Source organism: Tasmannia lanceolata, unplaced genomic scaffold, assembly GCF_043159265.1.
Source record: "Tasmannia lanceolata isolate RefF3 unplaced genomic scaffold, GAP_Taslan_0.1 ptg000029l, whole genome shotgun sequence".
Taxonomy (NCBI): Eukaryota; Viridiplantae; Streptophyta; class Magnoliopsida; order Canellales; family Winteraceae; genus Tasmannia; species Tasmannia lanceolata.
In genome coordinates this window covers 6287195-6306653 of record NW_027518706.1, presented here as the reverse complement: position 1 = coordinate 6306653, position 19459 = coordinate 6287195, and the positions used below count along the sequence as shown (strand labels likewise).

At 37.1% G+C, this 19459-nt stretch overlaps 1 long non-coding RNA gene across 1 annotated transcript; it reads left to right on the top strand.

Moving 5' to 3' along the window:
* The first annotated feature begins 804 nt into the window (after positions 1–804).
* On the top strand, positions 805–17854 carry LOC143859324 (uncharacterized). The gene is made up of 6 exons (XR_013239230.1): positions 805–845; positions 6008–6266; positions 9546–10154; positions 15683–15888; positions 15979–16182; positions 17582–17854. It is a non-coding gene; the product is annotated as an uncharacterized LOC143859324 (long non-coding RNA).
* The last annotated feature ends 1605 nt before the right edge of the window (positions 17855–19459 follow it).

Here is a 19459-nt window from a genome sequence, read left to right as displayed (position 1 = left end):
ACACTCCAAGGTATAATGAGTTGACGCCCTCGAGAAGGAATCCGAGGAGTTGATCGGATTCTCTGTCAAGCCACGTTCAGTTCGTCTGACCTAGCCACACTGCATACTATTAAGTATTAACTAACGAACGTTGATCTTCATAAGCAAATCCAAAAGATGAATTAGAAGATTGGCAAGATGATGAAGGGGAAGAGCACGGCGGATGAGCTACAGTTCAAAACCAAGTCGCCATTCACCGAGGAGATTTTGAGGACACAACTCCCCCAAGGATTCAAGATTCCCCAGATCGACCAATAAGATGGTACCTCAGACGCCTTGACAATCTTAAAACTTTCAAGGTGGTGATGCTCCTGCATAGCGACCCAAACATGGTCATGTGTCGCACCTTCGCAGCCACACTGAAAACGGTTGCCTGAGTCTTCTAATCAAAGCTCTGAGCTGGCTCTATCAGCTCAGCCGGTAGTTCCTGGCCCACTTCGTCAACAGCTAACGTCGCTACAAGACCTCGGCCACCCTGATCGCAGTAGAGTAGAAAAAAGGGCAAGCCCCTAAGAGAGTGCATAACCCGCTTCAATTGTTAGGCACTGGACGTACAAGACCTGGACCAATCTGTAGCAATGACCGCAGTGATGAACGATGTGAAGGCCTCCAGATTCAACTTCTCCCTTGCCAAGAGGCCGCCCAAGACTTTGGCCGAGCTGCTGGCCTGAGCCAAAAAAGTATTTTTCACATAGAAGAGGCTACAAATCCTAGCCTGTCCTGTGTTTTCCTCTTATAAATCTCTCCCTTTCGACTAACACTAGTACACTACTATGCGTTACAAACCCTAACTCCGCTCCGTATAGGTAATTAGATCTGCGTTTTGGAAGCACTTACTTCGTGTTTTCGTTAGATTTCTTTTCTTATCTGCTTTCTTAGGGTTTTGCTTCTTGAAAATTTCGTTTTCCCCTTTTAGTTCTACTTCTCTTTACTTTGTTCTAAATCATACCTATTCATCGCTTTTGTTTTTTATCTTTCACCGATTTATGATTTTTCACATCTAGCCTTACATCTTTTCTGATAAGATGACTTGTCTTCTTTGATATTTTTGATCTAGCTTGTTGAGATTAGAGGCTAAGGCCATTGCTTATTGAAATACTCTTTTTTTTACCTTTATTTTTGTTTCGTTTTATTATGTTCTAAAGAATATCTAATCCTCCTTCTGTCTGTGTTTTTTTATTGATCTATGAATAGTAAAGAATATCTAATCCTCCTTCGTTTTATTTTTGATCTAGCTTGTTTTTTTTTTTTGATGGGTTTTGATCTAGCTTGTTGATATTAGAGGCTAAGGCCGTCTAAGTGTTTTTATTGTTCATACAGTGATGACGGACTGATCCATGTCATTTCTTTCAATGTTGACTTCCGCTCATATACAAGACTACGACGGCCTGAATTGCCGGCCAACTCCTCTTAGAGACAAGGGGGAGTAGATAGGTAAGCTTTTGCTACCATCCTTTTTCTTCATAATATTAATAAAAAAGAGACTAGGGTCGGAACTCCTTTCTTTGTTTTTTGATTATATACTTATACATGGCTGTACTTCACTTTATCTTTTATTTTTGGATGGAGTATATGGATTTCTTCATTTGCTACACTTCGTTATCTCTCGCTTATCAATACTTTACTTAATACCATGGTTTTAAATTTCCACCGAAACAGACACGAAATGACCGAAATATTTCCATTTCCATCCCCACCGAAACCGAAACCGAAATGACCCAAATGCATAAACCAAAATTGTAAGTGTAATAGTTGTATACTGTATTAGTATGTATTATATAATTATATTTATATGAAGTGAATGCAAAATGTTTTGCATTATTTATAAATATTTATATGAATTACATGTGAAATTTGGCTGGTACTAAATTGTTTGACATGCGCAACAGTGCATGTCATTAGGTGTTTGATGTTTTTAAACCATTATAGATGGTTGTCATGCTTATATGAAGTGTGTATTTGGGCTAATTCTAGCCTTCTCAGAAGTTTAATCTTTAAATTCTACCATTTGCATATGTTTTCATACGTTTCCTTGATTTTACAGGATTTCCTCTGAAATTTCCAACCGAAAATGAAACATTTCCATTTTCGTGGGGTCCGAAATTGAAACCGAAACCGAAACCGAAATTTAGAACCTTGCTTAAAACTACTACCACAACTTCGCAATTACTACATGTTTTGAGTTTTATGCGTCCTAATGGCGAGTCTTATCTCGTTTGTCAATATTTTCTTAATACTAACCACAACTTTACAATTGCTGCATGTTTTGAGTTTTATGCATCCTAATGGTAAGTTGTTTAAGTATAAAATATTATATATACTTAGCCTATTAAAATTTCAATGTATTACTTGTTATAATCATATTATTTGGTAAAAAAAATAAAATTGAGAATTGATTAAAATATGTTGGTGAATCCACGAATCTTTCTTTTTGAGGTTTGCATAAACCGAGACTGGATAGGCGTGTCTTTCCTTTTGAGGTTTGCATAAACCGACACTGGATAGGCGTGTCGGATTCAAACACTTGTACCGTACTAATGCACCATAATTGAAATGTCTCCAAAGTTCTGTAAAATGTCCCCAATATTATTTCTGAAATTTCCCTGAGTTAAATCCGTCGACGTTCAAGTTGATCAATTAGATGCTCACATGTGTAATCGGCCTTGGCGTTTTCGATCACCCAGTATTAAGTTGATCGGCTCTATCAAAGTTTGAACCCAACTGAAATCATTTTTTTTTCGTCAATTGGTTTCAAAACTTGCTGGCACCGAAGCAACCAAACATGTGGCACATGAGATTTGGTTATTTATTTAGAAATGATTTACTTATTACAAAATTTTGGTTTATATTTGCGCAGTTGCGCTCATGTCTACAAAGAGTGACACTTTGATTCCCGTGTCTAATGTTTGGAGTTTTAGCATACTCTAATGCTTATATTTGAGTAGGTTGATCATGTTACAATTTTAACTTTTGTTGTCACGAGCAATGCAAATTCACACTATTAGTTCTGTAGAAAGGTTAAGCTACGATGTTGACCATAAAATCTTTTGCGTTTTTCTGTTAACACTAAACAACTTTAAATTCGAGCCTTTTCGATTATAGTGATTCACACAAGCATGCAGATTTTATTATCTTGATTAAATTCGAGTCTTTTCGATTGTAGTGATTCACGCAAGCAGATTTTATCCTACCTAGTAAAAAAAGAGACAACTTGGATTTTCAAAAATGATAAAAATATGCCATCCTCCTTCCTTAAAGGACATCTCCATACTCTCCATTTGTTCAGTCCATACCTTTATTTGAGAGAGAGAGAGAGAGAGAGTTCACAATATTATCTTGGATGTTTAGATTATGAGACTCAAATCTTCTATTTTGGTGAGCTTAAATTTATTAGACTTATTCTTCTATTCTTTGTAGGGTTATGCAAGTTGAACACCCTTCAAACACAACAACCTCAATGGAGACAATTTTGTTGGAGGATTTATCATTATTGAATAATAAATGAGGAGGCCATTTTGGGATCTCAACAGGTAAAAATTGCGTTGTATATTTATTCGTAAATAATATATTTCTAATGTATTTTTAGATAGTGGAGGAACTCTAATTGCGATCACCACATTATCCATTTTGGGTACTCAAATCTTCAGTTGTATAGAAAGGTTAGGCATCATTACCATAAAATCTTCTACTAATTTTTGCTAATGCTAGACTAGTTTAAAGTTTAGCATTTGCCATAGTAGTCCTTCACACAAGCATGTAGTCTTTAGGATCTCAAAATTTATCTTAACTAACAAAAAAAAGAGGCAACATGGATTTTAAAAATCATATCCTACCTTTGAAGATCTCTTCTTAGTCTCCATTTGTTGAATTCGTACTTGGCAGAGAGAGTTCACAATATTGTCTTGGATGTTTAGATTGTGAAATTGTTAATTTTCTTTTCTTTGAAGGCTTGGCCTATCTTCAACACTTCTTTTTTTTGATGGGTAAGCTGGGGCTAGGCAAGACCCCTACCAGATATATTAAAAAGGAGAAAATACAAAGATAATAGAGGCCACAGACGACAGCAAGCAAAGGGAAACACTACGAAAACAAGCAAAACAAGGCAAAGGACCAGAAACAAAGGGCTATAGCCCCACTCCACCCAACAAGAACAACAATAAGAGGCTACCCCTACCGCACAGCAGAGGAGGAACCTCTTCCAATCAAGTTACTTCCTAGCATATATGACTTCATCTCTATCTTCATTCATGGTCTGCAACAGCTTCTAAGGGAAGAGGAATGGGGGAATACTATCGCTTTTATGGAAGAAATCATGCTTGGAAAGAATATCAGCTGTGGAATTTCCTTCCCTCCAAATGCGGGAGATCCTCCATCTACTGAAACTACTTAGACTGACCAACATTTGCTTAAGCGCATTTACCTTATGCCATGGAGGCTCACTCTTGCCTTTCATGATTTCCACCGCGAAAGAGGAATCTGACCCAATCCATAAGAACTTTATCCCCATATTGCAGGCTGTCGATATTCCAAAGCTTATAGCCCGAAGCTCAAGTTCAGAGATCTCTTCAGTGGGCATATTCAGAGAGAAAGCTGAAACCAAACCACCATACCGTCTGCGTCTCTAATGATACCCCCAATGCTTCCATGTTGTTTGTACACGGGAAGCATCAGCGTTAAGCTTGAATTTAGATAGGCGTGGCTTGATCCATGTACAGAATTTCAGACTGGTCGAGATGTGGGATTGAGCTTGTAGCCAAAGTTTAAAGCCACCCTTTGGTTTCTCTCATCTTCCCTGTCTTTTGCATTTGAATGCTGCATTTTGGACTTCACAATCGCAGGGATTTCTTTCAGTATTTTGGTCTTATGACAACTTTTCTTTTCGAAAATTCTAGTGTTATGTTCTTGCCAAATCCGTTAGATTGTTGCACTAAAGCACAACATTTGCCAAATCCAATCTTCGACACTTATATTTGGACAATAGCGGTCCCAATGACAATGATTTTCCCTCTTGTCTGTGGAATCTATCAAAGTTGGAGATGTTATCATTACCAAATAATAACCCGGTAGTTCATTTCGAGATCTCAAGTACGAGAAACATGCACCTTATATAACAATTGACAAAGAAGGGTTTTCTAATGTATTTTTAAATAGTGTATGAACCTTGGAAAAATATTTTTGACAAATTTTTCCCTAGAATATAACTTTGCCAAGGTCTGGCACACTTTTTTGAAGTGAAAGGTTATTTTGGGTAAAAGTTGCCTTGAATAAAAAACCAACAAAAAAATATGAATTGATGGTTGATTTTTTCCTTGTAAAAAATTTCCTTATTTATCGGGTGTTAAGGTTTTTTCGCATTCTCTCTCTCCCTCCCTCGACTATCCCTCTCTTACCATTGCTCGTGCTCGCTCTTGCTCTCTGCCTTTCATACTCCCTCGACCTCCTTTCATATTTCGCCGTTTCTCTCTCATTATCCTTTCTTTCCAATATTGGAGCCATGATAGAGGCCCTCATCGTAGAGACTTCAAAGATTTGGGGGGTCATATATCTGTTAGGATTTTGAGGTTTCAAATGGCTATGGTTTGTTCTTACAAGTGTGACATTTGGGGTACCTATGGATCTCGTTTCAATTCCTTTGATGCAAAAATGTTGATCTTACCAAATATCAGCTCGATTCATATCGGAGTTGGCATTTGACAATGACAGTCCAGACTTCTCCATTTCTAGTTGATTTATAATGATTCTCTAATTTTAGGGATTCCATACCAATTTTAATATAATTATTAACTTTATTTTGGCAAATTTGTTCATGTCTTGATGCTTTCCTATTTAAAATTTGTTATGTAGGGATCTTTTGCTCGTGCTGTTGTGAAATAAATAAAGATGGAAATGTAATGAATTTATATAGGTACTTATTTGATGTATTTGGTTCATTTTTTCATGTTGTAAATGGTTTGGACTTTGGATGCAGATCTTAGTGGGAAGATAAAAAGCTGTATGAGAAGGGCCGAATAGGATTCAATGAACGAGAGTGGTGGAAATGTTGGAGGAGGAAAGGCATGCATTTCTGGATGATTTTGATGAAATGTCGAAAATGGGCCCCTGGGAATTGACTTTGAGGAAGATGTGGGGAAGACGAAGGAGATGCTTCTAGATATTGAGAAGCGTGATGCGATGGAGAAGGGGAAGGCGCTGGCCAAGGGGAGTAGAGAGCTAAAGGCTCTCAAGAAGTAAGGGTTTTTTTCTATTCGATGTTTTTTATCTTTGAGGTCTCTGATTTTCTGAAGGTTTGTCAAGGTTTTTGTATCTTGTTTTCTTGGTGGATGAAAGGGGATGCTGTTTATCGTTTGGTGATGGTAGAAGGGTAGAAGGGTACATGAGATTTTCTGAGTGTGCTTGAGGGACCTTGGTCCTTTGCCGCTCGAGGATTTTTCCTAGGGTAGAAGGGTACATGAAATGTTTTTTTATGGAATGTTTTTATTTGCTGGTGGAGTTGGCAAACGGGTGTATATTTTGTATGCTCTTTGGGCATAAGAACCTGTTCTATGCCATTCATATGTTAAGTCAGGGGGATAGAAATTATCATGGGCTGTTTCTGTGGATGGTTATGATGGTGGTTATTTTAGATGGGCGTGGGTGTAGATGAATTTTTTTTTTTGTTTTCTTTGGTCCAGATGTATGTTCCTGGATTCTCATGCTATGTAAACCTAGTAGGACTACTTGTCCCCGATGTAACTTTCATTGTATGATATATAAGTCATCTTTCAAAAAAAAAATGGTTTGGACTTTGGGAATTTGTCCTGTTTCATTTTGAAAATGGTCTGGTTTACCAAAACGTTTAATATTTAGCTACTTTTATTGCAATTTGCTTCATTGCTCTCTTTGGGCGATGAGGTATCTCTTTTTTAATGTATGTTGCATGTTAGATAGCATACATTTGAATATTTGATGCATCTTCACCTCACATTTAAAGTGAACAATCTAGATTGGATTGTTGAATTATGAAATCTGTTTCTAGTTTCTTGTGACCATTGTTATTGACTAGAAACCATCATGCCTCGCATTCTGTAAACATATGTACTTCTAAAGTGTTGCAACTGACCTCCAGTGAGTTATTGTATATTGATGTATCTGAAAGAAGTTTTACTAATAGTCTAATAGACATTAGGTGGGTGTTCATTTTGTCTGGAATAAGGATTTTGATGGGAACACTCCAAGGTATATCGTTTTTTGGAACCTTACTTCTGGACCTCATGGTAGAGGCATTGTTTGGGTGTGCATCTCTAATAGATTTCTTATATGGTGCCAGGCTGTCAAGTCCCGTGTGGGCAGTACTGCCCTTGATATTTGATCCAACAGCAGTGCACTTTTTAAGAGGCTGCTGTTGGATCAAATATCAAGGCGGTACTTTTGTCGTGCCTCCCACACGAGACTTGACGGTCGGGCACCATATAATTTCTCCTCTAATTAGGCATCATGTGTTCTTGATTTTAGCATTTGTAATGCCACTGTTAATCACTGCAGCCTCTTTTGAAGCAAATGACAATGTTAAGACCACCCAACTAGTACAATCTTGGGCCTGCAAATCCAAAAGGCATACGAATCCTTTACACTAACACTCCCAACTATCCAGACCAAGATACAAAACAAAGAACACAAACAGGAACACAAACACACACACACACACACACACACACACACACACACACACACACACAAGACAACATAGGCTTGTGTCTATATACTTTCTGACATACCTCAGGCGCAATTTCTTCCATTTATTACACAATTTACGTTTTGTCGCTGCTCCAGATTCTTTTACTGAATTTATGTCAATTCATGCTCCAAATTCTTTTACTGAATTTATGTCAGAATTGACATTATCTACCTGTTATTAGAAAATGAAGAAATTAGGAAATGAATAGAGAAAAGAAGAAATTAGAATTAAAAGAGCAAAAGCAAAACAAGGACTTGAATCCAACATAAGAGTACATAGTGAGTCCTACCTCTATATACACACGATAAAAAAAATCTTTTCTCATATAGTCTCATCATCCAAACCAGTTTCAGTGAATCTGGACAAATTTTCATCGATCAAACACATGGATGCCCATGCATATTAGATATCTACATATGCATATGTATATGTCTTGTTCAGCTCTGGAGAGTTCGATACTGTATAATTATGAAGGAAATCCCGACGGATATAAGATATCTACATATGCATTTACTCTTACGTATATGCATTTCCATCTTTATTTTCAGTGTTGAACTCTACATAAGCATTTCCATCTTTATTTTCAGTATCAAACTCTACACAAGCATTTCCATCTTTATTTTCTTGTCCATGTATATAAGATATCTACATATGCATTAACTCTTACATATATGTCTTGTTCAGCTTTGGAGAGTTTGATGCTGTATAATTATGAGGGAAGTCCCGACGGGCAGTGTCGGAGTGTGCCAACATAATTGGCGCATTAGGGATTGCGGGTTGAGTTTTAACTAGTAGGACTCCGTGAATTGCGCCTGCATGCAAAATAAAAATACCGCTCAAGGGAACTTGTGAATAGCACAATGCAAAGTAAATAGATAATATTACCATAACAATGCTAAATTGAAACCATTGTGTCATCTTGTATCTAAATCTAAACAATACTAACCATTCAAAAAAAAAATATTAACAATGCTATTACATATCAATGATCAGTATAATTTTTGAATTGATTAGTTAATGTGTTTAAAAGAGGCCTCAACATCCTCATTTACTTTTTTTTGTAGATTTGTAGTGAGCTTGTGTTTTTATTTCTAGTGAGATGTTTATTTTCTGTTCATCCTCATTTGTATTTAGGGTTAGTTTGTTTGACGCACTTGCCTCGGAATCCTGCACTATTTTTTGTCAAACAATGTTAATTTTGCATTTCTCTTCGTTTTTTAATTTTATTAAGTCTGCGGAATCCCTATCGGGTGATGTGGCAGGTGATTTCCATTGCTAAGGTTTTTGTCTCTGGGGCATGGGTTTTGGGTAATTGCTATCCAAAATCCATCTTATTGTGACCAACATCTCCATACTGCTCTCTCCCCTCTCCCCTCTCCCCTCTCTCCTTGCCTCCTCACCTTTTTCGCAACCATCACTCTTCTGCGAGGCATCACACCAGCAAGTATCTCTCTCCTCTCTCTCTCTCTCTCAATCTATTTTGCTTATTTTCTTCTTGTTTTTTGGGGGTGATTACTATTTTGGTTGACATATAACCTATTTTCATTTTTTTCTTGCCTTTTGTTTGCTACCGTGATCTTTCTTTGCTTTTTTGTTTTTCTCGATTCTCGTATTTTTCTTGAAGTCAAACCTATTTTTGTTTTTTGTTGCTATTTTTCCCTTGTTCTTTTCTTTTCTGGTTTTTTGTGTTTCTTGAATTCAAACCTATTTTTGCTTTCTGCTGTTTTTTCTATTTTTTTTGCTTTTTTGCTATGATATTTATTTCTTAAACTATTGAAACTAAAACTTGTAGATATCCGTGTACCCCGATGTGAAGATGAAGAACTAGGAAGCAGAATCTAGAGTTTTGGTCTTTTGGTCATGTTGGTTGGTTGATCTGTACGCATGGAACATGATTGAAATGAAGAAGGTCGTCGCCCTTGAGATCCCCCTCAACCTCCTTACCAATGTTACGCATGGAATCAAAGTTTTAGGACAGAAGGGGTTTCGAGTACCAGCTTAAAGCCAAACATCAGCATCACAAATTCATCTGTGAGCAATGCCACTGTCTTTCCTGAAATATCAACATTGTTGGATCTATATTTTATGGCAAAATATATGATGAGTGATATTGACACATGCATGCCCTTATTTTCTTTTTGATTCTTATGGATTAGGTATGATGAGTGATATTGAAACCTATGTTTATAGACCATGTAGGCAATGCAAGGTCCTCCTAAACAAGAAGTTTGAGATTTTGTCTTCAACTTAGAAGGGTTGATAGTAGAGGAGAGATGCAATGCATTTGCTAATCTTGTGAATATCGATGTGGAACACTTCAATATGATTAAAGAGCTTAATGATTGAGAGAAGCGGAAATGGATCCAACTTCTAAGCCGACGTCCACCAGCCTACCTATCTGGTGTGGCTTCTTTTTGGCAAAATCACATAAAAAGTCCTAACCAATCAACATGCATATTTCTGATATTGATGAATGTTTTGTTCTTCATTTGTTAATATATAGATCAATTGACTTTCTTTACATGTGATGTGCTTTCTTCATTGAATGTTGGAAGAATTTGGAACTCTGAGCAGGTTCACTGAGCCTAGCCTGCACTTGTTAAGCTTGGCATATTAATTGCCTCTTGACCGAAGCGCCAACCCCCTCCCTTCCCCTCATACTCTAAAAAATGCAATATCTATAATATGAATGTGTCATCATCAATAAACGTAAAATACTCCCTGTATACAAGAATCTGTCTAGATATGTCAATGTATGATTGAGTATTCTCTCAATTTCATTGCAGTACTTGGATACAAAAAGGCATAGTTTAGCACATTGCACTACTTTCTTAAGGGTTATTGTTTGTTGTATGAATGTTTCCCAATTGCATTTATTTTTTTGCTATACATGTTTCCTAGTTGCACATTGCAGTACTTTCTTAGATCCAAATGGGGTCCATGCTTCTTTGCCAAGAGATTTCAAAGTCCAACCCATTTTCTTGGTTGCCTAAGGATCCCATTATAGAGCTCCACATCACACATGGGAATTTGGCTCCAAGTCTCTCAGCTTTTGAATGACCCAACTGGTGTTGGATGCCACGAGGCAATCGATCAGATCCTCTTTCAAGTTAGTGGAGTTGTGAACTTGTGATTAGCAGTCTTTATAGGACATGTAATCTGTGTTTAGGAATAACTACTTTGGTGTTTTCCCTGTATTTGTAGTTTTAGCTTCTCATGATCAACACTAAACAAGGTGGATGCTATGTCATTTTGCCATATTGAATACTAGATGGAATCCCTCTTTCAATGCATGTGGCCTTGTAACTATGATATCAGAACACACCTCTTAGATGAATGAAAATCGTCATCAGCCTCAAAACTTGATACAACCATGTTGTTCACGGATTGGAAAGGGTTCCTGAGCATAGTTAACTGATAATGGTATAAAAACTCAAATGAGAAATCAGTTTCCTATCTAAATATAGTCATTGAACCTGCTAGTTCAGGTCCTGTGATTTAATTGTCAGCAGAATCCAGACATTTCTTAAGTACTTTTTGGTTAACAAATGGATAAAGATAGTTATATACCTTTCTGTTAAATTGGACGAATGGGCATGCGAAGACTCTGTATTCCAATTTCTTAGACTTAATCATGCTTCCATTTAAAATATCGACTTCCTTAGTTTTTGTAGATTGAGGCTGGTTAGAAGCTGCTTTGGAAAACATAGATGAATCATCGTGCAGATATCTTACAACAAACTGATAATCAAAGATAAAAAAGCTAAGTCGAATCAAAGATAAAAGCTCTTCCTTCTAGGATTGATCCAGTGCCCTTACCACCAAGCCACATCTTTAACCCAAAGCCCAAGAGTGTTGTACATAGATTTACGGACCAAAAGACTCCTTCTATAGAGGTTTGGAATCAAAACTAGCTTTTATACACTTCTAACAGGAAGAATGGACGAACCACGTCATTCACTAGACGTTTGAAACTGGCCATTAGGCACAGTCGCTTGGACGATCGATGTCATCCAAAAGAATTAAGGAGCATGGATTCATCTTCTCGGGTGAGCTTTTATTTTTAATTTCCAATCCTCGCAGTGGCGTTGTTTTTTCTTGTTTAATTAGTTAATCGAATGCTCTGTCGATCTTGAGAGTCATTTTCATTCAGCGTGCATCGGCGATATCGTTTGCATTCTGCATGGATCAGCATTTCCTGTGACTCGTTGACATTCTACATGTATTGACGTGTCGTTCACATTCTACGTGTGTTGACATCCGACATCCCAAAATTTGGCGCCATGTCGTACTGGAAAAAGTCCCTTTCACTTGTGTAAAGGCATTAGAGCCCAAGGAAGAAGTGAAATTCCCCTCTTCTTTGCCTAAATCCAATATTCTACCCCTTAAATTGAAGGCATTAGAGCCCAATTCTTGCGCATCCTCCACACACTAATGAGCTCACCACCCGAGTCATGCTGACCGGTCACACTGGAAATTCTCGACCGAAGCCAACACATAGGCAAAATATAATCAGTAGTACGGTATTGCAGACCCCTGTTAAAGACTTGGGTCCTGTTCGTTTTGGATTTTGAGAATTGATTTTGTTAAAGACCCCTGGCACTCTTTTTTTGAAGTAAAGGTTATTTCGGGTAAAAGTTGCCTTGAAAATAACCCAACGAAAAAATATGAATTCCTGGCCAATTTTTTCCCTATAAAAATTTTCCTCATTTATCGAGTGTTGAGGTTTTTTTCGCATTCTCTATCCTGCCCTCCCCGCTCTCCATCTTTCATGCTCCCTCCTCCTTTCCCATCTCTCTGTTTCTCTCTCATTATCATTTTCTTTCCAATATTGGAGCCATGATAGAGGCCCTCATGCCAGAGACTTCAGAAATTTGGGGGCTCATATATCTTTATTTTTTTCTCTTTCATTTTCTTTTTCCCATCTTTTTTTGGTAGGTAAGCTGAGATCATACCTGCGACCTCAAGGTTGAGAAAGAAGGTCTCAACAATTGAGATATTGGCCCAATCCCAATCTTTTCCCCTTCTTTGTTCTAGATTCTGGAGTTTTGATGAGTTTTCCTTTGTCAAATCTTTTTCTCAGGTCATTTGGGGTTTTGTTGCTCATGGGAATCAGTTCTTTCTAGATCCATTGGGGTTTTGAGGTTTCAATTGGCTATGGTTTGTTCAAACGAGGGATATTTTGAATTGTTTGCGATATTTAGGGTACCTATGAATCTCGTTTCAATTTCTTTGATGCAAAAACACCATCTTATCAAATATCAGCACGATTCACATGTTTCTCTTTTTAAATGTATGTTGCATGTTAGATAGCATACATTTGAAGCATCTTCACCTCACATTTAAAATGAACTATCTAGATTGGATTGTCAAATTATGAAATCTGTTTGTAGTTTCTTGTGACCATTGTTACTGACTAGAAACCATCATGCCTCGCATTCTGTAAACATAAGTTAAAGCATTGCAACTGACCTTCAGTGAGTTATTGTATATTGAAGTATCTGAAAGAAGTTTTACTAATAGTCTAAAAGACATTAGGTGGGTGTTCATTTTGTCTGGAATAAGGACTTTGATTGGAACACTCCAAGGTATATCTTTGTTTCGGAACCTTACTTATGGACCTCATGGTAGAGGCATTGTTTGGGTGTACATCTCTAATTAGGGTTCTTATATGGTGCCAGGCTGTCAAGTCCCGTGTGGGCGGTACCGCCCCTGATATTTGATCCAACAGCAGCGCACTTTTTAAGAGGTTGCTGTTGGATCAAATATCAAGGGCGGTACTTTTGTCGTACCGGCCCACAGGACTTGATGGTCGGGCACCATATAATTTCTCCTCTAATTAAGCATTATGTGTTCTTAATTTTAGCATTTGTAATGCCACTATTAATCACTGCAGCCTCTGTTGAAACAAATGACGATGTTGAGACCACTCAACTAGTACAATCTTGGGCCTGCAAATCCAAAAGGCATACGAATCCTTTACTCTAACACTCCCAAACTATCCAGACCAAGATACAAAACAAAGAACACAAACAGGAACACACACACACACACACACACACACACACAAGACAACATAGGCTTGTGTCTATATACTTTCAAACATACCTCTGGCACAATTTCTTCCATTTATTACACAATTTACGTTGTGTCGCTGCTCCAGATTCTTTTACTGAATTTATGTCAATTCATGCTCGAAATTCTTTTACTGCATTTATGTCAGAATTGACATTATCTACCTGTTATTAGAAAATGAAGAAGCTAGGAAATGAATAGAAAAAAGAACAAATTAGAATTAAAAGAGCAAAAGCAAAACAAGAACTTCAATCCAACATAAGAGTACAGAGTGAATCCTACCTCTATATACACTCGATAAAAAAAATCTCTTCTCATATAGTCTCATCATCCAAACCAGTTTCAGTGAATCTGGACAAATTTCCATCGATCAAACACATGGATGTCCATGCATATAAGATATCTACATATGCATTACGTATATGTCTTGTTCAGCTCTGGAGAGTTTGATACTGTATAATTATGAGGGAAATCCCGACGGATATAAGATATCTACATATGCATTTTACATATATGAATTTCCACCTTTATTTTCAGTATCGAACTTTACATAAGCATTTCCATCTTTATTTTCAGTATCAAACTCTACATAAGCATTTCCCTCTTTATTATCTTTATTTTCAGTATCAAACTCTACACAAGCATTTCCATCTTTATTTTCTTGTCCATGCATATAAGATATCTACATATGCATTAACTCTTACATATATGTCTTGTTCATCTTTGGAGAGTTTGATGCTGTATAATTATGAGGGCCCGACGGGCAGTGTCGGAGTGTGCCAACATAATTGGTGCATTAGGGATTGCAGGTTGAGTTTTAACTAGTAGGACTACATGAATTGCGCTTGCATGCAAAATAAAAATACCGCTCAAGGGAACTTGTGAATGGCACAATGCAAAGTAAATAGATAATATTACCATAACAATGCTAAATTGAAACCATTGCGTCATCTTATATCTAAATCTAAACAATACTAACCATTCAAAAAAAAAATTATTAACAATGCTATTAGATATCAATGATCAATATAATTTTAGAATTGATTAGTTAATGTGTTTTAAAGAGGCCTCAACATCCTCATTTACTTTTTTGTAGATTTGCAGTGAGCTAGTGATTTTATTACTAAAGAGATGTTTATTTTCTTTTCATCCTTATTTGTATTTAGGGTTAGTTTGTTTGACGCACTTGCCTCGGAATCCTGCACTATTTTTTGTCAAAGGGCGTTAATTTTGCATTTCTCTTCATTTTTTAATTTTACTAAGCCTGTGCGGAATCCCTATCAGGTGATGTGGCAGGTGATTTCCATTGCTAAGGTTTTTGTCTCTGGGGCATAGCTTTTGGGTAATTTCTATCCAAAATCCATCTTATTGTGACCAACTCTTTCTCCTCTCCCCTCTCCCCTCTCCCCTCTCCCTTCTCTCCTTGTCTCCTCACCTTGTTCGCAACCATCACTCTTCTGTGAGGCATCACACCAGCGAGTATCTCTCTCTCTCTCTCTGTACTTATCTCTCTCGTCTCTCTCTTCTCTCTCTATCTGTATCTCCCTCTCTCTCTCTCTCAATCTATTTTGCTTATTTTCTTCTTGTTTTTAGGGGTGATTACTATTTTAGTTGACATCTAACCTATTATCATTTTTTCTTGCCTTTTGTTTGCTACCGTGATCTTTCTTTGCTTTTTTGTTTTTCTCGATTCTGCTTTTTTTCCCGGTTTTTTGTTTTTCTTGAAGTCAAACCTATTTTGGTTTTTTGTGTTTCTTGAAATCAAACCTATTTTTGCTTTCTGCTGTTTTTCCTATTTTTTTGCTTTTTTGCTATGATATTTATTTCTTAAACTATTCAAACTAAAACTTGTAGATCTCCCTGTACCCCGATGTGAAGACGAAGAACTAAGAAGCTGAATCTAGGGTTTTGGTCTTTTGGTAATGTTGGTTGATCTGTACACATGGGACACGATGGAAATGAAGCCAAACATCAGCATCACGAATTCATCTCTGAGCAATGCCACTGTCTTTACTGAAATATCAACATCGTTGGATCAATATTATACGGCAAAATATATGGTGAGTGATATTGACACATGCATGCCTTTATTTTCTTTTTGATTCTTATGGATTAGGTATGATGAGTGATATTGAAACCTATGTTTATAGACCATTCAGGCAATGCAAGGTCCTCCTAAACAAGAAGTTTGAGATTTTGTCTCCAACTTAGAAGGGTTGACAGTAGAGGAGAGATGCGATGCATTTGCTAATCTTGTGAATATCGATGTGGAACTCTTCAATATGATTAAAGAGCTTAATGACAGAGAGAAGCGGAAATGGATCCAACTTCTAACCCACCAGCCTACCTATCTGGTATGGCTTCTTTTTGGCAAAATCACATAAAAAGTCCTAACCAATCAACATGCATAGTTCTGAAACTGATGAATGTTTTGTTCTTCATCTGTTTAATTTATAGATCAATTGACTTTTCTTTACATGTGATGTGCTTTCTTCATTGAACGTTGGAAGAATTTGGAACTCTGAGCAGGTTCACTGAGCCTAGCCTACACTTCTTAAGCTTGGCATATTAATTGCCTCTTGACAGAAGCTCCAACCCCCCTCCCTTCCCCTCATACTCTAAAAATGCAATATCTATAATATGAATGTGTCATCATCAATAAATGTAAAATACTCCCTGTATACAAGAATCTGTCTAGATATGTCAATGTATGACTGAGTATTCTCTCAATTTCATTGCATTACTTGGATACAAAAAGGCATAGTTTAGCACATTGCACTACTTTCTTAAGGGTTATTGTTTGTTGTATAAATGTTTCCCAATTGCATTTATTTTTTGCTATAAATGTTTCCTAGTTGCACATTGCAGTACTTTCTTAGATCCAAATGGGGTCCATGCTTCTGTAGCAAGTGATTTCAAAGTCCAACCCATCTTCTTGGTTGCCTAAGTAAGCAGTTGAACCCTCATAAGGATCCCATTATAGAGCTCCACACCACACATGGGAATTTGGCTCCAAGTCCCTCAGCTTTTGAATGACCCAACTGGTGTTGGATGCCACGAGGCAATTGATCAGACCCTCTTTCAAGTTAGTGGAGTTGTGAACTTGTGATTAGCAGTCTTTATAGGACATGTAATCTGTGTTTAGGAATAACTACTTTGGTGTTTTCTCTGTATTTGTAGTTTTAGCTTCTCATGATCAACACTAAACAAGGTGGATGCTATATCATTTTGCCATATTAAATACTAGATGGAATCCCTCTTTGAATGCATGTGGCCTTGTAACTCTATGATACCAGAACACACCTCTTAGATGAATGAAAATCGTCGTCAGCCTCTAAACTTGATACAACCATTTTGTTCACGGATTGGAAAGGGTTCCTGAGCATAATTAACTGATAATGGTATAAAAATTCAAATGAGAAATCAGTTTCCTATCTCAATATAGCCATTGACCCTGCTAGTTCAGCTCCCGTGATTTAATTGTCAGCAGAATCCATCCATTTCTATATGTACTTTTTGGTTAACATATGGATAAAGATAGTTATATTCCTTTCTGTTAAATTGGATCGGGCATGTGAAGACTCTGTATTCTAATTTCTGAGACTTAATCTTGCTTCCATATTTGATGAAGATGTAAAAGTTCAAAGAAAGAAAATGTTTTTCATTAACATTAAAAATAAAGGGGTTTTCCCCATCATTTGTTGGGTTTGTTACTAATCTAATCTCTCTCCATTATCTCCATTTCTTTGACAGGCAGAAGTTGTTCAACCCTCCTTTCCAGTTTCCACTGGGAAAGACTCAACATCAGGGACTCTTATAAATAACTGGAGCATGGTAATGGAGATGCACCGAGTCATGGTCGTTTTTGTACATGATAACTACTTTTAGATCAACCAGTTTGTTATATACTTTTAGATCAGATTAAAGTCTGTCCACAATTCGTGTTAAAAGGGGGGGAGCATTATCCTACAGAGGGGTGAAAAAATCACATTCCCAAACTAATTTGAAAAACAGCTGGTTATAATAGCTGGGCTTTGTTTCTTCTCTCTTGTAGCATGAGTTGAAAAACAGCTGGTCTAAGTACCTACATCAAGCCTGTTTGACAAATGGACCTTTACGTGCTGAATGTGAACTGCTATTCAATTTTTAACTTTAAAATGTCCATTTGCAAGTCAATTAACTGTTATTCATTGAAATTTGCGTAGTCTTTTTGTGCCCAATTGTCGTGCAATGCAAAAATAGCCCTTGTGCTGGATTAGAAGTTAAATATCATGTATCACACTTGACTTTCTACTATATACTAAGGTCCTCTTTGTTTTAGATTTTGAGAACCGATTGTGACTCCCACTTTCTACATAGATCAAGCACTAAAATTATTCACCAACTCCAAGATCTCTTATCCCTGTTTGTACTGTTAACAGCACAAACCCCATAAGGAAGGCAATATGAAATCAACTTAAGTAGTTAATCCAGATATTATACTAGAAACTTGGTAAGATTTAATTAGCTTTAAGGACTCGAGCGTATAAAACCGACCTTCATTTAAAATATTGACTTCCTTATTTTTGTAGAGGCTGGTTAGAAGAAGCTTTGGAAAATCAAAGATGAATCATCGTGCAGATATCTTACAACAAAGTAACTGATAATCAAAGATAAAAATGCCAAGCCGAATCAAAGATAAAAGCTCTTCCTTCTAGGATTGATCCAGTGCCCTTACCACCAAGCCCAGGGTATACAAATACGATCCTATCTAATTCCCTCAATTACTTAGACAATTAAGCCCAAGAGTGTTGTGCAGACATTTACGGACCAAAAGACTCCTTTTATAGAGGTTTGGAATCAAAACTAGCTTTTATACACTTCTAACAGGCAGAATGGATGAACCACGGTCATCCATTAGACGTTTGAAACTGGCCATTTGGCACAGTCGCTTGGACGATTGACCGTCCCTGTGCGCTGTCATCCGAAAGAATTAAGGAACATGGATTCATCTTCTCAGGTGAGTTTTTATTTTTAATTCCCAATCCTCGCACTGGCGTTGTTTCTTCTTGTTTAATTAGTTAATCCTTTTCACCTGTGTAAAGGCATTAGATCCCAATGAAGAAGTGAAATTGCCCTGTTCTGAATCCCATATTCGACCCCTTAAATTGAATTTTAAAAAGTCTTCTTAGCTTGGCATGCCCGCACATCCTCCACACACACATGAGCTCACCACACTAGTCATGCTGACCGGTCACACTGGAAATTCTCGACCGAAGCCAACACATTGGCAAAACGAGGGGTATCTATCTATAGTAGTACAATATTGCACTACCCCTGTTAAAGACTTTGGTCCTGCTCGTTTTGGATTTTGAGAATTGAATTTGAGCTCAAAATATAATCAGTTTTTGGACTAAAAACTGATTCTCAAAATCCAAAAGAACAGGGACTTAACTAGTAACTCCAATGCCTAGACTCCTTGCCTTGTGACCCGTTTTCTGACACGTATGCAAGCTGTTGTTCACTACAAATGGTTAGTCATGGAATTCTCTAAGCCCGTTTATGTTTTGGATTTTGAGTCCAAAACTGAACATTGGACTAAAAATTAACACAATTTGAATCCAATAATCAGATTTGGACTCAATTTATTCT